Source organism: Solanum pennellii, chromosome 5 (assembly GCF_001406875.1).
Source record: "Solanum pennellii chromosome 5, SPENNV200".
Taxonomy (NCBI): Eukaryota; Viridiplantae; Streptophyta; class Magnoliopsida; order Solanales; family Solanaceae; genus Solanum; species Solanum pennellii.
The window spans coordinates 62,245,343-62,254,426 of record NC_028641.1 but is presented as its reverse complement, the minus strand read 5'-3'; positions in this window follow the sequence as shown (position 1 = coordinate 62,254,426).

Here is a 9,084-nt window from a genome sequence, read left to right as displayed (position 1 = left end):
GTGACACCCGATCCCCTAATTCTACGTGTCGGTTCGTGACACCCGGTCCCCTAATTCTACGTGTCGGTTCGTGACACCCGGTCCCCCTAATTCTACGTGTCGGTTCGTGACACCCGATCCCCTAATTCTACGTGTCGGTTCGTGACACCCGATCCCCTAATTCTACGTGTCGGTTCGTGACACCCGATCCCCTAATTCTACGTGTCGGTTCGTGACACCCGATCCCCTAATTCTACGTGTCGGTTCGTGACACCCGATCCCCTAATTCTACGTGTCGGTTCGTGACACCCGGTCCCCTAATTCTACGTGTCGGTTCGTGACACCCGCTCCCCTAATTTCATTCTATTAATTCATCAATCCTTCTTTATACCAAGGCATCATCAACCCCATTACTTTAGTTCATCAAGCCTTCTTTTATACTAAGGCATCATCAATCTCATTAACAAAGTAGATTAGGGTTTTTCAAGATTTGGGATTCAATAGCTTCATCATGCTTATTTTATCACAATTATATAATCACATTCATACAAGCATACAATTAAGCATATAGAAGGGTTTACAATACTACCCAATACATATCATTCGCTATTAAGAGTTTACTACGAATAGCATAAACCATAACCTACCTCCACCGAAGATTTGTGATCAAGCAAGCAAATTCCCCAAAGCTTGTGTTTCCTCTTCGTTCGTTTCTCTCTTGCTCGTTCGACCCTCTCTCTCTCTTTGTTCTTTCTATTTTTCTTATTCAAACCCTCTTTCTTTTACCCTAATTAGCATATAATTAAGTATAAAGATGGCAATAATATCCCACTAATTAACTCAAGGTTACCTCTTTTAACCCCCAAGTAATTAGACTTATTAACATTAACCCACTAACTTTATAATTAAAGCAGGAATAGTCCAAAACGCCCCTTAAATTACTAACAGAAATCCGACCCAGCCTGGGATTTACGCAGCCTGTGACGGGCCGTCGTGCCTGCGACGGTCCGTCCTGCTGCTCCGTCACAGAGTTCAGAGACTAGATTTTTACCAAGAGTCTGTGACGGCCCGTCACGCCTGTGACGGTCCGTCCTGCCATTCCGTTACGAAGTTCAGAGAGTCGATTTCAGTACCCAAATTTCAGAATTCTAAGTGTTTTGGAACGAGACCCCCTCGACGGTCCGTCGTGCCCATGACGGTCCGTCGTGGGTTCCGTCGTCTCAGCAAGTTTTTCCAGAAACAAAATCTGCAGCTCAAAACGACTAAACAGGTCGTTACAAGAGGAGATGGTTAGAATTACTCAAGGATTATGACATGAGTATTCTTGAGAATCAAAGTAATGCTAATGTGGTTTTTGATGCTTTAATAAGTTTATCAATAAAGAGTATCACTCATGTTGAGGAAGAAAAGAAGGAGTTAGCCAATGATAAGCAGAGACTTGCACGTTTGGGAGTCAAATATATGGATTCCACAGAAAGAGGAATAGTGGTAAAAAAACGGGGCTGAATCATCACTAGTGTAACAACCGTAAAAATTGATATGCTAAGTAATGCTTAATGTGTCTAGAATGCCAACGATTAGACTGGGTTCACATGGATTGATGCGTGTAGAACCAGACCTCGGAACCCTTCCTATATCCAATCCAACTAACATGGGGAGTTAGTTGAGCTAGGAAAGGTTGGGTCCAATCATGTAGGGATCTCGAATACGAAGATTTACTGGAAGGAGTCTTTACCGGACTTAAAAAGAGGAAATCATAGGTTGGAGGGTCTAGGGGTAAAATGGGCTTTTTATAGGCTAAGGGTAGTATCGTAATTACCCTAAATCTATAATAAATTATTTAATTAATAATGTGGAGGGGCATTTTGGTGAGAGAGGGTCGAAATTGTGCTCTTGAAGTGAAGTCTTACCCCACCAAGGTTCGAACCTAGGTGGAAGCAATGAATTAAAGTGATTTTTTATTTAAGCTATTGAATTAATGGAATTAATTAATTACTATTATTATTAATTATCTGATTTAAAAGAAAAGAAAAATCATATTTGTATTAAATAAGCAAAATCTTATTGACTAATAACTAAAAATAGACACCTAAGCCTCCTATAACTCCCACTCTCTCACGTTTATCTCTCCACTCTCACGCTCAATCGCTCTTATTCTTTCTTACGTTTTTTGTCTGCCAAAATAATAAACCAAATCAGAAAAATAAACCAAGTTCTTCAACTTTGATGAAATCACACGAAATCACAAGAAAACAAACGTTAATCGCACACTAGGCTAAGGGAGGTTGTCATTCTAGTGGAGTTGATATTGAGGAGGCCTAGACGTGTTCTTGGGTGATGTTTTTAGGCAGCAAGTCAAGATTTTAAAGTAAAAAAAGTATGGGTTCTCTTCCCTCATCGTCCCTTTCCCAAGAGACCCCCTAACGTTCAGATGAATCTATTCAAAAAACTAGGATTGTTCCCCGTTGAATGTCCCTGTCACTAGCTCCCATTGAATCATAGGTTGGTTATGTTTGCTGGTAAAAAATAGGGATGAAACATATTTTTTTTATGATTTTGTGTTTATATGTATGTTTGGAATTATGTGACTTACGTTGATGTGTCCGAAAATGTAATTACGTGTGTATGTGTATGTTGCCGTGGCTATTGTTCACAGTTTAGAACTTGAAATGGTATGATAGTTCTTTATATTTCCTGTACAGATGTTGATGTAAATATGATGTTCATATGAGTTAAATGTGGCTGATTTGAGGGATAATCTATTTTCTAAATGAATCCATGAAAACGCACCTAAAACGTTCTAAATGCAATACGAAATTCCCCTAAGAACTAAGGTGTAACTTGATGAAAGGATGCTGAAAAATTAAAAGAAAATTTTCAGCTTCTACTGATGAATTTTTGTATGCAAAAAGGGTTCAAAACGTTGAAAAATAATGAATAAAAACAAGTGAGGTCATGGAGGATTGAACCCTTGACCTCACCATGTTAAAAACCATGAAAATAAGGAAGTAAAAAGAAATGTGGGGAAGGGGATTCGAACCATGGTGTTGGCTGGAAAATGTAACTTAAAAGAAAAAATAAGAAATGAGAGGAGTGGGATTCGAACCCACCACCTCTCAATCAGATTTAAGGAGGAGAATAAAAGAAAAATAAAGGGGGAGGCGTGTGGGAATCAAACCCATGACCTCTTAGGCAGATTAAGGAGGAGAATAAAACAAAACTAAACGGGAGACATGTGGGAATCGAACCCACAACTTCTTAGGCAGATTAAGGAGGAGAATAAAAGAAAAATAAGGGGGAGGCGTGTGGAAATCGAACCCACGACCTCTTAGGTTGATTTAAGGAGGAGAATAAATGAAAAATAAAGAGAGGTTGTGGTGGTTTGATCCCACAACCTCATAGTCAACTAAAAATAGACAAGGAGAAATAGATCAAAAAAACATAAAAAGGGCTCTGGGGGTTTTATCCCAGAACCCCTAAACCAAGAAAGAGATTTTTCAAAGGATATAACTAAAAAGGAAATGGTGATGTTGGGGCTTGATCTAGGGTCCCAATGTCACGTGAATTAAATAAAATGAAAAATGTAAAGTGTTGTCCAAGGGATTTTAAACCGGGTTCCCTTGCCCATATTCTGTATTGATACATAAGTCATACGTGAATTAAATATTAAAGAATAATGCTGCCTTTTTAGATCGAAATCGAGATCTTGGTATACATACAAGATGCATAAGTCTTGTACTACATAATCTTAGGAAGATATGAATCACTTAAACGAATTATGAATAAAGCCTCATGGCTTGTATGCATAGACCCATAAGTCTAGCATACGTTTAAAAATAAGTGAACCTAAGATGTATGTAATGAAATGATGTAACCCTAGAAGGGTTAAGTAAGAGGGTAAAACACACTAAATGGCCAAATGCATTTGGACATAATGAAATGAACAATGAAATGATGAAATGAATAATGAAATGATGAAATGAACAAAGAAATGATGAAATGAACAATGAAATGATAAAACCCTAGAAGTGTTAAGTAAGAGTGTGAAACACACTAAATGGCCAAGTGCATTGACATATGATGAAATGAACATTCACGTAAAATGGGGTGAGTAATTATGAAGAGCAAATGGGTTAATGTTAATGAATGTGGTGACAACATAATATGAGACTAATGTAAAATATGAGAGCAGTATCATATGGGCCTAAGTAAATGTTACCAAAACATACTCACCTATGAGAGTGTTAAGTTAATGAAGAAACCAGTCACTATGAACACTCTAATGAAAGTATTATGATTAACACACTTAACACTAATGGTGAGATAAGAAATCATCTATTGAGTTATGATGTCCTCATACTAGAAGCCAGCTTCCATAATGTATGAGTTGAATGTAATGGAACTTTATACTGAGCACCGAATAGACTAGCTATGAGCGATGATGCCTTCTTTCGAGAAGAGCGGAGGTTCACGTAACTCTCATGAGATGAGACTTTCCAGCTTGCCGGGTATGAGTCTCCTTATATCTCCTAGTCTTTCGAACCTAAACTGCCAATATAAAGATCTGGCGAGGTTCAATTCCCATATACGCTAGCATGTTTTGAGAAACTTTGGCCGGTGATTCCACCTCTTTTCGGTGTGGGGTTTCATGACATAGGATTTCTTGATGCTCACATGATCTATGTCGATTAAAGTTAAAGTTCCCAATGAATGAATAAAGCCATCCTCAAACGATGCACATAATGAAACGAATGATACCAAAGGTGTTAGGATAGGATAATAAGGAGGTGAGTTAGATTCAACTAATGACATAAGTTCATTCTTGGTCATTGCACAACGAACCCGATGAAAGTCTTAAACTACATCCTACGTATAGCTGGTGTTTACACTAGCCCATGAATGAAATGAAATGAAGTACGTATGAATGAACGAAGAAGACTCAGTGTTTACTAAAGCAGACTCCTTAGTTGAGGTCCCATATGTTGAGTCCTCATTTTTTGGAAGTCGTAATATAATGTCTATGATTACAAGGTCTCATGGAATACGAATGAATAATATGAACAACGTTATGTGTTATAGGAATTATGATATCTTTTATGCGTACGCTGTTATGTGTTGTGTGGAAAATGTTAAGTACGATGATGCATGTTACTATCATGGCATAACTTTCCTTATCAAAATTTCGAAAGCTCATAAACCATCTTAATTCAAATTTTTAAAGCTCACTCACTTTGCTAATCTTAATTTAGCAAGTCCACTGACTTGACCTTCTAGAATCATGTTGTTTGGAAAGATATAATCTTAATCATGAATGTCCTTGGTGTGTTCTTGCATATACCCAGACTTAGTAAGAGTGTGTACTAACCCTATACAACTCTAAAATGTTAGGTGCAGGCACAGGTGGACGCTAGAGCTACAGGATCAACGTTGCAGTTATCCGGACGTCGAGCATTCATCCGGACTTGGTAGGCCCTCATTCTTTTGAGGATGCTTGTGCATTTACATTCTAGATTAGTTATAGGATTGAGCTAGTGGATTATGTTCCAGTAGAGTTTCTTTCCCGTTTTTATTCAAACATTGTATTGGTGCCGTTTTGGCAAGTACATATTTATCGTGATAATGAACTGTCTCTTTCATTTGATGATCTTAATGTTAGATGGTTGATGGTGAACAATTACGTATGTAGTAGAATGTTTAGTAAGCATGTTAATAAATAAAAAGATTCAAATTTTCCGGTAAAATTAACATAGTTGACGTAAGAATGACGTATGTTGGCTTGTCTGCGACCTCTGAGAGGTCAACGACGTTGATCTTGTCTAGGGTCTAGATTCCGGTTTTGACAACTAGTGTCAGAGGTGAAATAAAAACAAGACCAAGACCCTATTTTTCGTTAATTGAAAGAAATGTTCATAAGCAAAGAGTAGTAGCTTTTGAACAAGAGGAAAATGGTATGTTGAAGTATCAAGGTAAGTTGTGTGTGTTAATGGTGGATGGGCTCCATTAGAAGATCATAGAGGAAGCACATAGCTGCAGATATTTCATCCATCCGGATTCCACAAAGATGTATCGTGATTGGAGAGAGGTTCATTGGTGGAATGTTATGAAGAAACATGTAGAATTTGTTGTCAAGTGTACGAATTGCCAACAAGTGAAACTGGAACACCAAAGGCCTGGTGGTTTAGCGCAGAACATATAACTTTGGGAACGGAAGTGGGAGATGATTAATATAGACATTATCACATGGTTACCAGGATATCGCAGATATCATGATTCAATGTAGGTGATTGTCGATAGAATGACTAAGTCATCCTAATTTTTGCTAGTAAAGACTACTCATTCGGCAGAGGATTGTGAAAATTTATACATTCAGGACGTGGTGAGACTCCATGGAGTCCCAATTTTGATTATTTCATAATTATGTGCACAATTTACTGCACAGTTCTAGAAATCATTCTAGAAAGATTTGGGTTCAAAGGTGAACATAAGTATTGTTTTTCATCCTCAGACAGATGGGAAAGCAGAGCGTACTATCAAGACCTTAGAAGATATGTTGAGGGGATTATGTGATATATTTTAAGGGGAACTGGGGTGATCACCTACCTCTCATCGAGTTCGCTTACAACAATAGTTATCATTAGAGAACTCAAATGGCTTCACACTAATATCTTTATGGGTGAAGACGCATATGTCCTATTGGATGGTTCAAAATTTGTGAAGCTGGGTTGATAGGACCATATCTAGTTGACCAAGCTCTGAAAAAGGTTAAGGTGATTCAATTGAGATTGAAAATGGCACAGAGTCATCAAAAATCCTAGGGGAAGGCCGTTGGAGTTCGAAGTGAATGATTGGGTATACTTAAGCGTTTCACCCATGAAGGGTGTTATGAGGTTTTGTAAGAAGGGAAAGCTTATTGCATAGACAAAAGGATTGGCAATATAACTTATGAGTTAGATCACCACTAGAGTTAGCAGTGGTTCATGCGGTGTTTCACATATATGTGTTTAAAAAGTGCATGGCTATCCTTTATTAATTCTACCAACTAAGAATATTGGTATTGAGGATATTTATACTATGAGGACATTCCATTTCAAAATTTAGATCGGCAATTTCACAAGTTTTGAACAAAGGAGGTTGCATCAATAAAGGTCCTGGAGAAACCAATTTGTTGAAGAAGCACTTGGAAAGCTGAAGAGGATATGAAGAAAAGATATCCACGTCTCTTTGAGTACGGAGGAGATGCAGATCAATGTATTAATACTCTTCTTAGTACTATATAAAATATGAGTAATCATGTTGTTACTTGTTTTTCATTGTTAAGTGTTGAACTTAAGGTTATTCTTCTTAGCTTAGTTAAGAAAATCTCATTCGAGGACGAAATTTCCGAAGAGGAAGATATTGTAACATCTTAAAAGAAACTAAATATAATTATTTTCGGAATGAAAAGGAAAAATTGGGAAAAAAATTCTTAAGTTATGAAAGTGAGTTTTGGTCATTTTTAAACGGTCATAACTTCTAGATCAGGATGAGTTAGAGGTGCATATGGTTATGATTGGAAATACCTTGGAATAATCTTTCCAACGCCGTTGAGTTTGCGAGATTTCGATATCATATGTGTGAGTTGTTCCTCTCAAAATTTGAGTTGTTGGATTGAGGAAAGTCCCAATACGGATTGGGGGAAGGGCAAACTAGTCTATTCACCATTTAATTTCCTATTTCCTTTAGGGTTTATAGGGGTAAAAACATGTCTTATATTAGTTTGAAAAAGATAAAATACGCTCAGGGCTTGGAGAAGAGAGCAAAGAAAAAAAAAGTAGAGAAGTGAAGAATTCGCCAAGAACGTCAAGCTTTGCGAGTGGAACTCGTCGGTGGTTATACTATAAAGTTATGTGAGACCTTTTAGTGTTGGGTCAGTTCACCCACCCACCAAACTAATTGTTTCAATTAAGTGATTTTTTGAAATGGGTGAATGATAAAAAATGAAACTTTTAAAGACCATTGTTTGCAGGTTATTTTTTGAGTTAAGTACATTGGGTATTGAGGGTATTAATGAATCTGTGTTTGGCGAAAGAACCATGAAATTTTTTAGGGTTTAGAGATGAAAAATAGAGGTGAAAAGTCGAGAGCGCATGCCCGTAAGGCCTTGGGGCACCGCTCCTCTCATAGACCCACAAACAATCTCTGTCCGTAAGGATTTGGGGATCCCCGCCAGCCAAAACCCCAACTTGGCCTCTGATGTTTAGAGCATGGCACCCCACGCCTCTCAGAGCACCACAAATGCCAGTTCACCCCATTCTTCCCCCATCTTTTTGAGCTAGTTTATAAGTGATGTACCTGTGTTTCCTAGTTGATTATAACACTCTAAGGTATGTCTAAACAACATGAAATTATCCATTAACATGATATCATGAACCTTTAATGCATAATTTGATTCAAGGAAAGTTAATATCAAAGCTAAGGAAGTTAAGAGTCAAGTCCAAAAGTTAAAAAGTAAGTCAAAGCAAGTTTTTAGAAGTTTTCAAGTGTCTTTAGAAATATTTTAAACATTTTTAAGACTAAAGTTTCAAGCTAAGAAAACAGTAAAAATTTGAAGTTCTTCCTTCAAAGATATGTATGGAGACTATGTATTCCCAAAGAAGTTTAAAAGAAATAAATTCACATTCTAACAAGAATGGAAATTGAGTTTTTCAAAGAGCTTTGGGACTAATTTTTAAGAAAATAGTTATAGCTTTATATAATGAAGCAAGCAGGGAAAAAGAGATTTTCAAGATAGCCTTTGAGCTAAATTTTTGAGCACTAATCTTAAATCAAAGAAAAAGTATGTTCAAATACATAAGAGTTTATTATATTTTGGGAGTACTATCGAGCACCAAATAAGGGACGAGCATGAGTTCAGAAAACTCACATCTCCATAATACAATGTAGCCACCATGGGTAGGGAAGGGTCATACTTTTAAGATAAACCATTTTCATAGTAAACTAGTGGATCCATTAGGCAGTTCAGGTCATAAGCAAGGTATAGGATGGACTGGCGGCGTGAGGTAGATCGTTGTATCATCACTATAACTCTTAAGTGATGATTTTTGGTGTGTTTATATATATAAATAT